The sequence below is a fragment of the Coloeus monedula genome, assembly GCF_965178545.1.
Source record: "Coloeus monedula genome assembly, chromosome: 5".
In the NCBI taxonomy this organism is placed as follows: Eukaryota; Metazoa; Chordata; class Aves; order Passeriformes; family Corvidae; genus Coloeus; species Coloeus monedula.
This window is the reverse complement of record NC_138785.1, coordinates 28,546,664-28,558,078: the sequence shown is the minus strand read 5'-3', so window position 1 is coordinate 28,558,078 and position 11,415 is coordinate 28,546,664.

The following is an 11,415-nucleotide window of genomic DNA, read 5'->3' as shown; positions in this document are numbered from 1 at the left end:
TCCTGCAGCTGTGAGAGCACAAACTGGGCACAAGAAGATTCATCCTCAGCTCAGGCACTTTGCTGATGTGTTTCTAGGGCTGGCCCAGTCCTGCTGAAGGCTAAGTGGTTGATGACTGCATTAATCTCACCTGCTGCAAGTGAGATGGTTCGCTCTCAGAGCAAACTCTGGTCAAAGGTTGATATACATGCCTTAGTCACTTCCCAGTTGACTTGGAGAGCTCTCATTTTGAAAATGTCTTAGGAGGCATGGCTGACAAATCTCTCACAAGTACAGTTTAGCTCTGAAATCCACTGATTTTCCTCTAAAAAAGCCACCTTTGGGGACTTCCCAGGCTAGGTACAGCCTAGGGTGGGATGTTCTCTGCATATACTCCCTGACAGCCAGGCCAAGTGCTCCAGCTGTTCTTCTCTCAGTAACCACAAACACTTAGCATATGTCAGCACAGATGCTAGTTCTGCTAAGTGAAGATGTTTCTGCATGGAAACCTGATTCTGAATGTATCCCTAAGAAGGGGAACAGTCTCTTTTGGAGGCAGAAGTGATCCTGAGGTTGATGCCAGGTTGATCCCTCTCCATCAGTAGCTCCAGACTCCAAATGACCTTCAAAAATTGCACCACCTTCATGTAAAACTGGGGCTGAAGTGGTTGTGTTCCTTTCAATCCTGTGCAGGTCTGTGGCACCTCTCAGGCTTGTCTCTGCAGGGCTGTAGAGATCACCCAGACATCCCCCTTGCGCCATTACACCAATGTCAAAAGCTTCCTTTCCTTCAAATTGTGAGGGCTGCTGTCCCCGTTCCTCCACATCATTCCTGCCCATACACTTTCCAGCCTGTGTGTGAGCACGTGTGCCTACAGCAGTGCTCCCCACACCCTGGGTTTGGCTCTCCTCCTTTTTTCCCCCCTCACCTGAGTCAGGCCACTCTGTTTTGGAGGCCAGGTCTTGGGCCTTGCTCCCTGCCAGTCCTTTGTGCAGACACTGCCCATGGTGACTACTACATCCATGCTAAGGAGAGGGACTGTTGCTGTGATTTGCTGTTAACTTTTCAAGGAAGACATTCCTGCCTTTCTTTACAGTGGCCCAGGAGATGCCCACTTTGGTGCATCATGTACTTGCAGAGAAAAGCCAAACAAGGCAGTACCCCCAGGGGTTTTACCAACTCAAACCACTCTACCTTCTTCTCCCTGGCTTCACCCTCCTTTTCCTGATGGCACAGGATATGCAAGGTTGCAGCCTGCACTTCACCAATGTCCTTCCAGCAGCCCTGGGTGACATGTACTACTGGGGCCAGTTTGTCAGGTAAATGGGAATGGATGGTCTGGGAAGGAGCTGTAAGAGCTCTTCAGTACCAACACAGATCCCCCCTACTTGGGACAAGGTGGTTTTAGTTGACGTTCTGCTTGTGGTGTGGAGGCAGACACAATGCCAGATCACCAGGAGCTGCCAGCTGCCCTCTGGCAGGACACCTGGAGATGTGGAGCTCAGCCTCTGGCTTTGGCCTTGGTGTTCCTAGGCTGAGTATGACAGTCTACAGGGCCAGAGCATTTCCTTGCTGGAGGGCAGTACTTTGCTGTTTGCAGGTCTGGAGAGGCCCAGGGACCCAAGGAACACTGAAAAGCAGCAAAGCTAAGAGATGTTTGCTCGGTCATGGAAGTTTCCAAAGCCTCTCCTGGGAATTACCCTCCTCTGCCTCTGCTGTTGCCTTGTGTTCACTCACCTTCTATCCCCACTTTCTGGCACACTGGTTTTGTTTCCCTTTTGTTTACTGGCTGTAGAGAAGTCCTTGGGTATTATCAGCATCTCTTTCTGTTTGGACTAATTAAAAGTGTTTTGCCTTATTTTCATACTTTTCCTATCATCACGTGTACCCAGGGGCATGGAGAAATCTCCCCTGCTTTCCAATTCTTGGAGTCACAGCTGGGGGCAGACCACTGGTCCCAGGGCTATTAGCATGCCATATAACCAATTGTCAGGGAAGTTTCTCCCACAGCAGTCTGTGGAGATGGGGACATGGTCACAGCACTCGGTGAGTATCCTATAGGTACATGCAGCTCTGGTCCTCCCAGGCCTTCCCACATGGTCCAGCTGGGCCAACCCCCAGCAGGGAGGGACGGTGAGAGCCTGCATGTTCTTCTGCTGGTGCTCATCCTTTGAGGGAACTGTGTTAGGAGGCTTCCTGACTTCTCTGAGTCATGTCAAAATCAGTCCCAAATATTCTCTTTGAAGCTCTTCACACAGCACTGAAGCAATCTTGCCTTCAAAGCAGTTGCTGGAAACAGGCAGGCTGCTTAAAAGGCACTTGAGCACTCTCACATCATTTTCAGGCTGTATTAAAATTTTACCGTGCTGTTTCGCACCTCAGATGAATCACAGTTGATCCTGAAAAGCATCGGGGGCTAGAGGGGGAGGGTGGGATGTGTGCAAGGAAGGGGCTTTTGAAAGGGATTATTAACGCACAGAGATGTTTTGGTGTCTGAGAAAGGCCCTGAATGGCAGCTCTGTGCTTTCTTTCTCTGTGCTCATTATCAGTGAAGGGTGTAGCTGCTGAAGAGCTGAACAGAGCGAGGGGAGGACATGGCTGCTTCTCAGGCGGGGATGAGCAGGGGAGAGGACGTGGGAACAGAGGGAGGTGGGTGCTGGCTGTCTCCCTGAGAGGCAGTTTCAGGTTACGAGTTCAATGCCTGCCTCCCTTTGGGAGGCTGCAATACGGCAAGTCGTTTCTTGATGTGCAAACAATTAAAAAGAGGGTGTGTGAGTGTGGAAGATGGAGAAAGCAAACACCTCCTCTGGGATCTGGCTGTCTCTGCAGCTGCTCACCTAAGACCTCTTGCAGAGGGAGTTTCACACAAGAAAAATGGCTGGGGGCATCAGGTTACTTTCAGGATGGCGTTTGAAAGCCTAAGAGATCTGCCTCGAACCTCAGGGTATAAAGGGTATTCCTCACTCTTTTACACGGGCATAGAGTGAGTCTCTTGGGTCGTATCAGGGTTTACGGTTGTCCTTTTGGTGTTCCCCGAGGTTGCCCTGTAATACTGGAGAGAGGGCTGTGTGGGGAGGCAAGAGGGCGGGGTGCCTTTATTCCCCTCCCAGCAGCATCCTTGGGCACAGGGAGCACATTTCCTGCAGTGATGGCCTGCCATGGGAGAGCAATCAGGACTTTGTTTTCTTCAGGTTTGTCATGGTCTCATGAGTTCTGCAGATGCCTGCTGGGTCCTTCAGCCTTGTTTTCTGGAGGAGTGTTCCAGTCCCCAAGGCAAGGAAGTGCATGTCTTTGCCTCGTCTTCTTGCTTGAAAATTCCCTGACTCCCTGCACCATCCCAGCCTCGTGGCAAATAGGCTGCCCAAAGCCACTTGCCCTCCTGCAGACTCACATAGCAAGGCCTCCTGGGCAGGTGGAGAGGCCAGGAGGGGAGTCAGACACTTAGTGGTGGGGTGGGAAGCACCTCCTTCCAGCTCAGGAGGTTGAGGTGCTGGCAAGGAGTGAGCAGCTGGACTAGTGTGTGTTTCCATCCCAGCCCTCTGGAGATTTCAGCACACAGGGCTAACAGCACCTGATGCCTGTGTGTGTCAGGTGCTGGCACAGGTCTGCTTTCACTGGGCAGATCCATCACACAGCAGCTGGATCAAGGATGGGAGAAACCCTGGTGCTGCTCCTGACAGGGGAGGATGCCTTTCTGTTTCTGCTCAGAACCAGGAAGCAGAGGGGGAAACCTCTGTTATTTTTTCAATGCTAATTTTCCATTCTTCTTTGCCTGCCTCAGTAAGCCAAGCACCACACCAAGGGCTCTATATATCCTCTGGGAGTAAAATGCCCCTGAAAACAAGCCCTTATTTCTTTCTACTGAAGCTGAAATATGCTGTCTCCCTTATCTAAAAGCAGCAAGGGGAAGAAGATGCACACAGGCCTAGTGCCACTCCCTCTGTCCTGGTTGATTTGCCACTACCCCTTGTCATACTGACGCCTGTCACTCTGCTGACAGCATAAGAGACAAACACCAGTTTGCCTTGGCCAGAAAACTTGCATTGCAAAGAAAAAAAGCCAGCTCAGGGCTTTTCACTTGGAGAGAAAGAGAGTGAGAAGAATAGACTTGAAAGCAAATTCCCATGTTTTTTTGCTTCGGGTGAGAGCTTTTCCCACGCTCCATTGGAAGGAGTGCAAGGAGCAAATGTTTCCCAGTGCCTGTAAACACCGAACACTGCTGAGGAGCAAGGAAAAAAGCCAGTCTATTGGAGAGAGGCAGAAATCAGTGGTGTGCACTCCCGCAGTGCCTTGTGCCTGTGTGTCTGCTCCTTCCCTGCCAATGGCTTTTCCAGGCCTAGCTGTGTTTTCTGGTTGTGGCAGGGAGCGTCAGACCCTGGAGTGCTGTGACATGAGGACAGGTGGTGTTTGCTGTCCCCCACAAAGCTGTTCCATGGTGCCGGAGGCTGCTGCTTCTTCTCTGAGGGTCCCAGCTACTGAACCGGCAAGAGGCTGGTGGGTTTGTTTCCCAAGCTGACACCTGGGGAGCTGCTTGATGTTTTTTTTGTGTTTGCCTGGCACTGGCCAAAGACCATTATCTTGCTCTGCAAGACTTTTGCTACTCTATCCAAGGAAGGCTGGGAAAGCAAGCATGGTTCACTCCATCTCCCAGGTCAGTTGCTTTTCCTGGCTCAAGCTCTGTCCCTCACCACCTTTCTTTCATCTGATCCCTGACTCCTGTCGAGAATTGACTGAAAACTGATCTGAAAAATCAATTAACATCTTGCCTTTTGCCAGTCATCAGCCCAGTCTTCAGGAGCAACCTTTTCCAGAGCACCAAGTGCTTTGGGGCCTCCCCCCATCCCTTCCAAGTCCATGTGCTTTCCACAGAACGCCAGTGTTTAGCAGCCAGTCTCCAACAGGGCTGTGCGAAACCCATCCATGTGTGGGAGAGCGTGCCCATGCAACTCGCACCCTGGGAACCGGTTCACCAGCTCTGCAAGCAGAGGCCTGCCTGGTGAGGGAGTCTGTGTCTCAACTCTTGAGGAGCCATGTGTCTTCCAAACACTCCAAGAGACAAGAGATTTGAGGGCACCTTTTGGAAATGAGGAATCAGCTGAGGCTGGGGATGCTCAGCAGGCATCCATGAGGATTTGGTTCAGCTTTTCAAGGAGAGTCATGTTAGGGGAAGTTTGGAAGCTGGTGCTCACTAAGCTGTTTAGAGATATGGGCCCTGCTTCATCGCGGGTTTCCTGGGAGTGGTTGGAAATCTGTCCTGATAAATGTCCCAGCAGCCTGGTGAGCCTGCTGCTTTTTCCAGCTGGCCAAGTAAAGAGCATTTGTGACAACAAAAGCCCTGCCCAGTTTTAAGCATAGCTCTGGCATCCGATTGCTGGTGCATCTCGGCATCTTCTCATCAATGAGAACCATCTCCTTTGCCCCCCTCCCCTTGCCTTTGGTCTTGCTCATAGAAAGCCGTGACTGTATCCTGCAAGTGCCCGTATCTGCTCCTGCGATCTCCCTTTGTTTGGCTGCCAGCTCTCTGCACCTGCGTGCATGCCTGCTCTCCCTCCCCACTGTGGTTAGTCCTTCCCTCTCCCAGCCCATGGGCAGGAAAGCGGGTTTCAGCTGGGTCCAAGAGGTAAGGGAGTATTTGGCAATGACAAGCATTCCCACTCCAATGGCAGCCCAGCTGTAGGTGGGATGGCACACATAGGCAGCTTGATTATTTGTGAATGAAACACGAGTTGCTCTGCGATTAACCCTCTGGAGGGATCTTTCCTGGATCTGTCCCAATGGGAGCTGGAATCTCCATGTTTCCTTTGCTAATTGAGCCTGAATTGTATTAGCTAATCCCATCCCCAAATCCCCCAGCTGTCCACAGCTTACTAAGAGCAACCACGCACGCCGGCTGGGAGTTTGTGCTTGTCTCCTGTTGGGACAGGGATTACTGTAACAAAGTGTGTGTAGTTTTGGAGTGGGGTTTTTCTGTTTGTTTTTTTTTTTTTTTCTGGGGTGGGGGGAGTTGTTTTTCCTTGATAATCTGTAGCCAACTGCCATAATCACTATCTCCCACTCCATAGAGAGTATGCATCACAAGAAAAAAGACACTGTCATCAAGTGATGACAGGTGATGTAAAATCAGGGTTAATATCAGTTAGATGCTGTGTGCTCCCATGGTTCACCCTCTGCCATGGTGCCCAGCCTCAGGTTTGTTCCTTTTCTTGCATCGATCACTGGGACAGGCTAATTTGGAGGCAATGACCTGCCCTGCCCTTTCCCAAGGGGGTGCTCCCGGTTACCACCAGACTACATCAGCATCACCAAGACCCTTCGAGTCATAGCAAGAAGAAGATGAGGACCTTGGCCAGCATGGCCTCCAAGTATTCACCAGCTACACAGGGAAAGGAAACAAACTGGAGGGACCCACTTGAGGGCATTCCCTGTCCAGGAGGAACCGCAGCAGACAGACCACCAGCCCAAAGAAGCCCCTCCTCTAGAGACCTTGCTTGAATGGAAAGAGGAGGTGCTCTGCTACAGTTTCATCTTTTAAAGAGAAGCAGGGACTAAGTCATTGAAATCTTATCTATGTCGTGCTCGTTTGCTTGAGCTCTTGTAGCCTCTTCTCCCACCCAAACTACCTCAAGAGAGAGCGGGGACTGGAGCAGCTGTGGGAGCCCCTGGCCACAGCATACAAAGCCCACTTGTTATCAGCACTGTCATATGCCTCTCTGGCCCCTCCCCCTTCCCAGCTCCACCACAACCGCTGCATCCCAACAGCGCGAGCCGAGCATCCATCAAAAGGGCTATTATCCCACGATTTCTTAACAGTCACTGTTGCTCTTGGGTATGGGGAACCAAGCTCCCCCTTTGACACAGTGCCCCGAGCAAAGGAATAGCGGTGCCTGTCGCTGGTTGGCATACTGATCTGCAGATTGTCATGGCAGCCAGGCTGGGATGGGGGGCTGCTGCCTCCACATGGGGTTGTGCTAGCAATTTAGGCCTTCACTCCAGTCCTATGTACTACAGAGTGCATACTTTTGGCCTCCAGATGTTAGCAGCAAGGGTAACTCCCATGAAGGGTTGTTAAGAGACCACATCCTTCCTTCTTTATGGCTGATGCTTTTAATCTGCTCTTCCTGGGCTGAAGGAGAAAAGGGGCACAGAAACAAAGCCACCAACCTCTGGAGCAGGCAAAGGGTCTGTAGTGCATGGAGAGGCAGTTTCCAGGGATGTGCACATTGACACAAGCAACTCATGACTGGCACCAGGTGCTGGAGGATGCCCCTTTGCTCTTTCACTCCACAGGCCCCAAAGCACTGGTTGCTCCGGGCTCCATCACAGGTGCATTTTTCTTACTGCATATGAACAGGCAAACTGGTGGCAGCACAGACAGTGCCACCCCACTTCCACACACAAGACCTACCAGCTGTGACACCATGGGCAACGCTGGAGTCCTGGTAGGGATAGGCAGACACCCCAGCACATCAGGGACCATGGCCAGGAGGAGACCTGTGCACCGCAAGTGGAAACTCAGATTTGCTCAACCACACAGTGTAGACCATAACTGATGAAAGGTATCACATTTTTTCCTGTAGCTGGGTATTTTTAAGTCTCTTGGAGTAAAAAGCACTGTTGGCACCAGCAATCTTGGTAACTGGGTGTCTTTGCTGGTCATGAGTGATGCTGAACCCATCTCCAGAGAGCTTTGCTTCTTTTGTCTGCCTACAGTGACATTCACTGTGGGTTTATGCCTGCTTGTCTGCCTGTTCTCAAGGAATTACTCTTTCAGATGACACTTTGAAAACAAGACTCAGTGATGGTCTCCCTTCTGCCAGTGAGGCCTGGTGCTTGAAGCTCCAGACATCCTAAAGTTTCCCTTTGTGCTGTCAGGGTTGCTCTGAGCCATGTGCCTTGTTGCTGTGACAGTGTTCTGAAAAACAATACACTGGGAGACACATGGCAGGCTAGGATATGTAGTCATGTCTTAGCAGGTATTGTGTACTGCTTTCCACTTGAGAGGGCTTCTTTTCTGCAAGTTTTCTTGGACATTGAGAAAATACCGAAAATGGACAATGATGAATGCTGTACTGGAGAAACCATGAGACTTTACAGACATGTAAAATCTATCATGCTTGGTCTCAGATCCTACAGAATATTTGTTTTATAAAAACTAGAGGTTGTTCAATTTTCTACTGAAATCTCTGGGCATTAACAGGCTGACTTCATTAGAAAAAAGAAACTTTAATTATCCTGTAATCCCTAGGCCTCTGGCATGGGAAACATTTTCCTACTTGGGGTAAATGTCTCAGGACAATTCACTCAGTTCAGTGCTGTTCCAGTGTGAACATAGCATGAATTTTAAATCTGGTTCTTCTTCTCAAAGCTGTCCCTGACTCTCCACTAAGAAGGCTTACTGAGAAAATTATAGGCTCTTATTGAAAAGAGTGGAGGCTCTTTTAAAGTTTCAGGTATGAAATTCAGATACTTGAATTTGGAGACGTTTACCACCCTTCAGGATTAGCCAGCCGTGCAGCCACAACCTCATTTGGACTGGTTAGAGCTGGGTTCTTTCATTCAAACCTTCTAAAATAGAGAAAATGTCAGAAATTTGGCCCATTCATTTTCCCAGCTCATTTTTCCATCCCACAGATGAGCTGATCTGTGCTAGGAGAGAGGTTTCTGTCATGATGAAGGCACTTCTGAGAGATTATTTACTTGTATGACTGGGTGCTCTGGCACTGGGATCCTGCATATAAAAAGACACAGCAAATTGATTGTGAGTGGTTTGCTTGAAAGAAGAAGCAGGAGATTGTTGGGCAGATGTCTTCATGGCAATACAGCAAATTAAGTGGAAGAGTTGTGGGGTCTCTGGATTGTTTTAATAACTGATCAAAAAAGAAGAGAGAACATGAGCAGACAGCCACAACTGCACAAGACCAGCCAGCCGGGATGTTTGCAAACTGTGCTACTGCCAAAATTCCCTGAAGGAGAAGAATTTACGGGAATGATTGGTTCCTGAGAAGGATTTTTTTTCTATAAGTGCTGTGCATATCTCCAGTTTCTGGGTTTTTTTTATTTGGGGCTTGGATTCTCCATTATGCAAGCCTGTTTGCCTTTTTAATCCACTATTATGTATGAGACTAGGAATTCTTTGTTGCACTAAAGGAGCAGTGACTTAAGCAAGGAACTGAAGGCCCTGGCCAGGGCAGGGGGAGAACTGTTTTGGTTTTTCCTAGTTTTAAAGAATTTAGATGCTCAAAACTACACACCACAGAACAAGTACCAGGGTAAGTGAAGACCACTCCTTTTCCAACGTGCCCTAAAGCATAGCTCAGACACTACAGTGAACAAAATCTCATCCTGTTTCCTTTTAGTGAAGCCCAGCCTCCCACACCGGCTGAGATTGGAGATTTTCCTGAGATGCTGTCTGCAGTTTTTGCACAGTGGGGTCAAATCCTGATTTCAGTTGCAGCAAACTTCTCTCCCTTCCACAGCATCCCTTCGAGACGAACTTCACCATGCCGTTGTCCGGCAAGCTTGACGAAGATGAGCGAACCCTCTGGCTCCCAGTCCCTTCCAGCTGTATCACTACCGTCTTCAAGGCTGGTGTCGGGGTGCGGGGTGGGTGCGTGTGTAGGACCCTATGGGATCTGTGCGGGGCTGCCGGGTACGTGGGTGTCTGCATGCCCGGGGGGCCGATACCCGCCGGGATGTCCCTGAGGCAGTGCCTGTCTGCGTGAGCGCTGCTGGGGCGGGGGGGCCGTGGGGATGTGGCTGCGAGCCGCGTACGCCTCGCAGGGCGCGGGCAGAGCGCTTTGTGCGCAGCGGGGACGCGCGGGGGGCGCCGCTCCCGCCCGGGCCGTGCCCACGCCGTGCCCGAGGGGCGGGACGGGGGCGGGACGGGGCGGGGCGGCCGCTGCCCCCCGGCCCACGCGGGGCCCCGCTCGCCACTCGCCCGGTGGCGGCGGCGGCCGTGGCGGGCGCAGCGCGGAGCCGAGCGGAGCCCGCCGCCGCCGCGGGAGCCTGGTGAGCGGGGAGCTGCCGCCCGGGCGGGCACCGGGCCTCCGCCTCCCGGGACAAAGCCGGGCTGGGAGGGACCCCTGTGCCGCCACTCGGGGCCGGGGCGGGGCTGCCCGGGGGCCGGGGCGGCGGGGCTGTGCCGCTGCCCACCGAGTATGCGGGCGGAGGGCTGGGGCGGGGATCTGAAGCCGGCTCGGGGCGCGCTCCGGTCCGGACCGGTACCGCCGCCCGCCCCGGGAACCCCGGTGGGCTCTGCCCGGTAAACTTTTTCCGGTCCTGGTGGGCGCCCGGCGCCCCGGAGGGACCGTCTGGCAACCAGAGCTACTTGGGCTGGGGGTTTGGGGCTTTTTTTTTGCGCCGGAGCATCCTTGTGCCGCAGCCTGGAATCTCTATCCCTGGGAACAGGTAGCCGTTACATCGGGTTCTCGCCGGTGCCCCGGGACGCGCGGGGGCTCCGGGGATGCCTCAGACCCAGGTCGTGGCTTTCGGCTTGCCCGGCGGCAGAGCCAGGTCCCGGCTTTCGGTCCCTTATCCCCCGCCGCTCCCGGCCTGTTTCCCCGCGCGGCGCCGCGTGGGTTGGCGCGGGTGGATCCCCGGTGCGCAGCCGGCGTGCGGACGCGGGCCCACCCCGGGATCTGGGCGGCGAGAAATGAGGGATGGAGACAGGGAAACGCTGGTCTTTAAGAGGCATTTGGCAGTGCCGAATATTAAACCAGAAGTGAAGAGTTTTTTCTGGCTCCGGTGCCTGCTTCCCTCCCTTTGATTTTTCTTTTAAATTTGCTGTCTCTCATCAGGACCCTTTTTCAGCTTTGGGTAATGCTGGACACTGCATTCTAGATCTAAAAGGAAACAAAGGCTAGAATATTTTTAAAGCTGTGTCTCCTGCAAATACTGTTAACCTCGTTGAAGGTGTTGGAATATGCCTGAGAGTGATTCACTGCTCTTTGGTTAATTCGGACTCCATGAAGTCCATGAAAAAGCCTGTCTAAAACAGTGTCTTCCCTAAAAAGAGACATTCAGCAATCTGGTTGGTGAATCCCGCCGATATTCCCCTTTTCCCCTGCTTTTTCAAGAAGCAGATCTTAATTTATTAGCCTGCCAGACAGAAGGAGTGTGCAGGTGCTAATGGTTTAGCCGATCAGAGACACCCTTCCCGTAGGTGGCACTTGAATTCGGTGATGCTTGTGGGTCAGTGGCTCTCTTCCGCTTCACTTTGTCCCACCCAGGCTCTTATTAGCTGTCTTTCTTTGTGCCATGCAGTGTGGGTGGGTGTTGGAGAGGCTGGTCAGGGCATCTCTGAGCCCAGAGGCAAGAATCTTTACTGCAATGCAAGCTGGTTTAGGGGTGCATGCAACTGCAAAAGTGTTCATAGCTCTGGTGGTGTTCCAGTATGCCTTCGTGAAGGAAGTGCTTAAGGGTCAGGCTGGTAAATT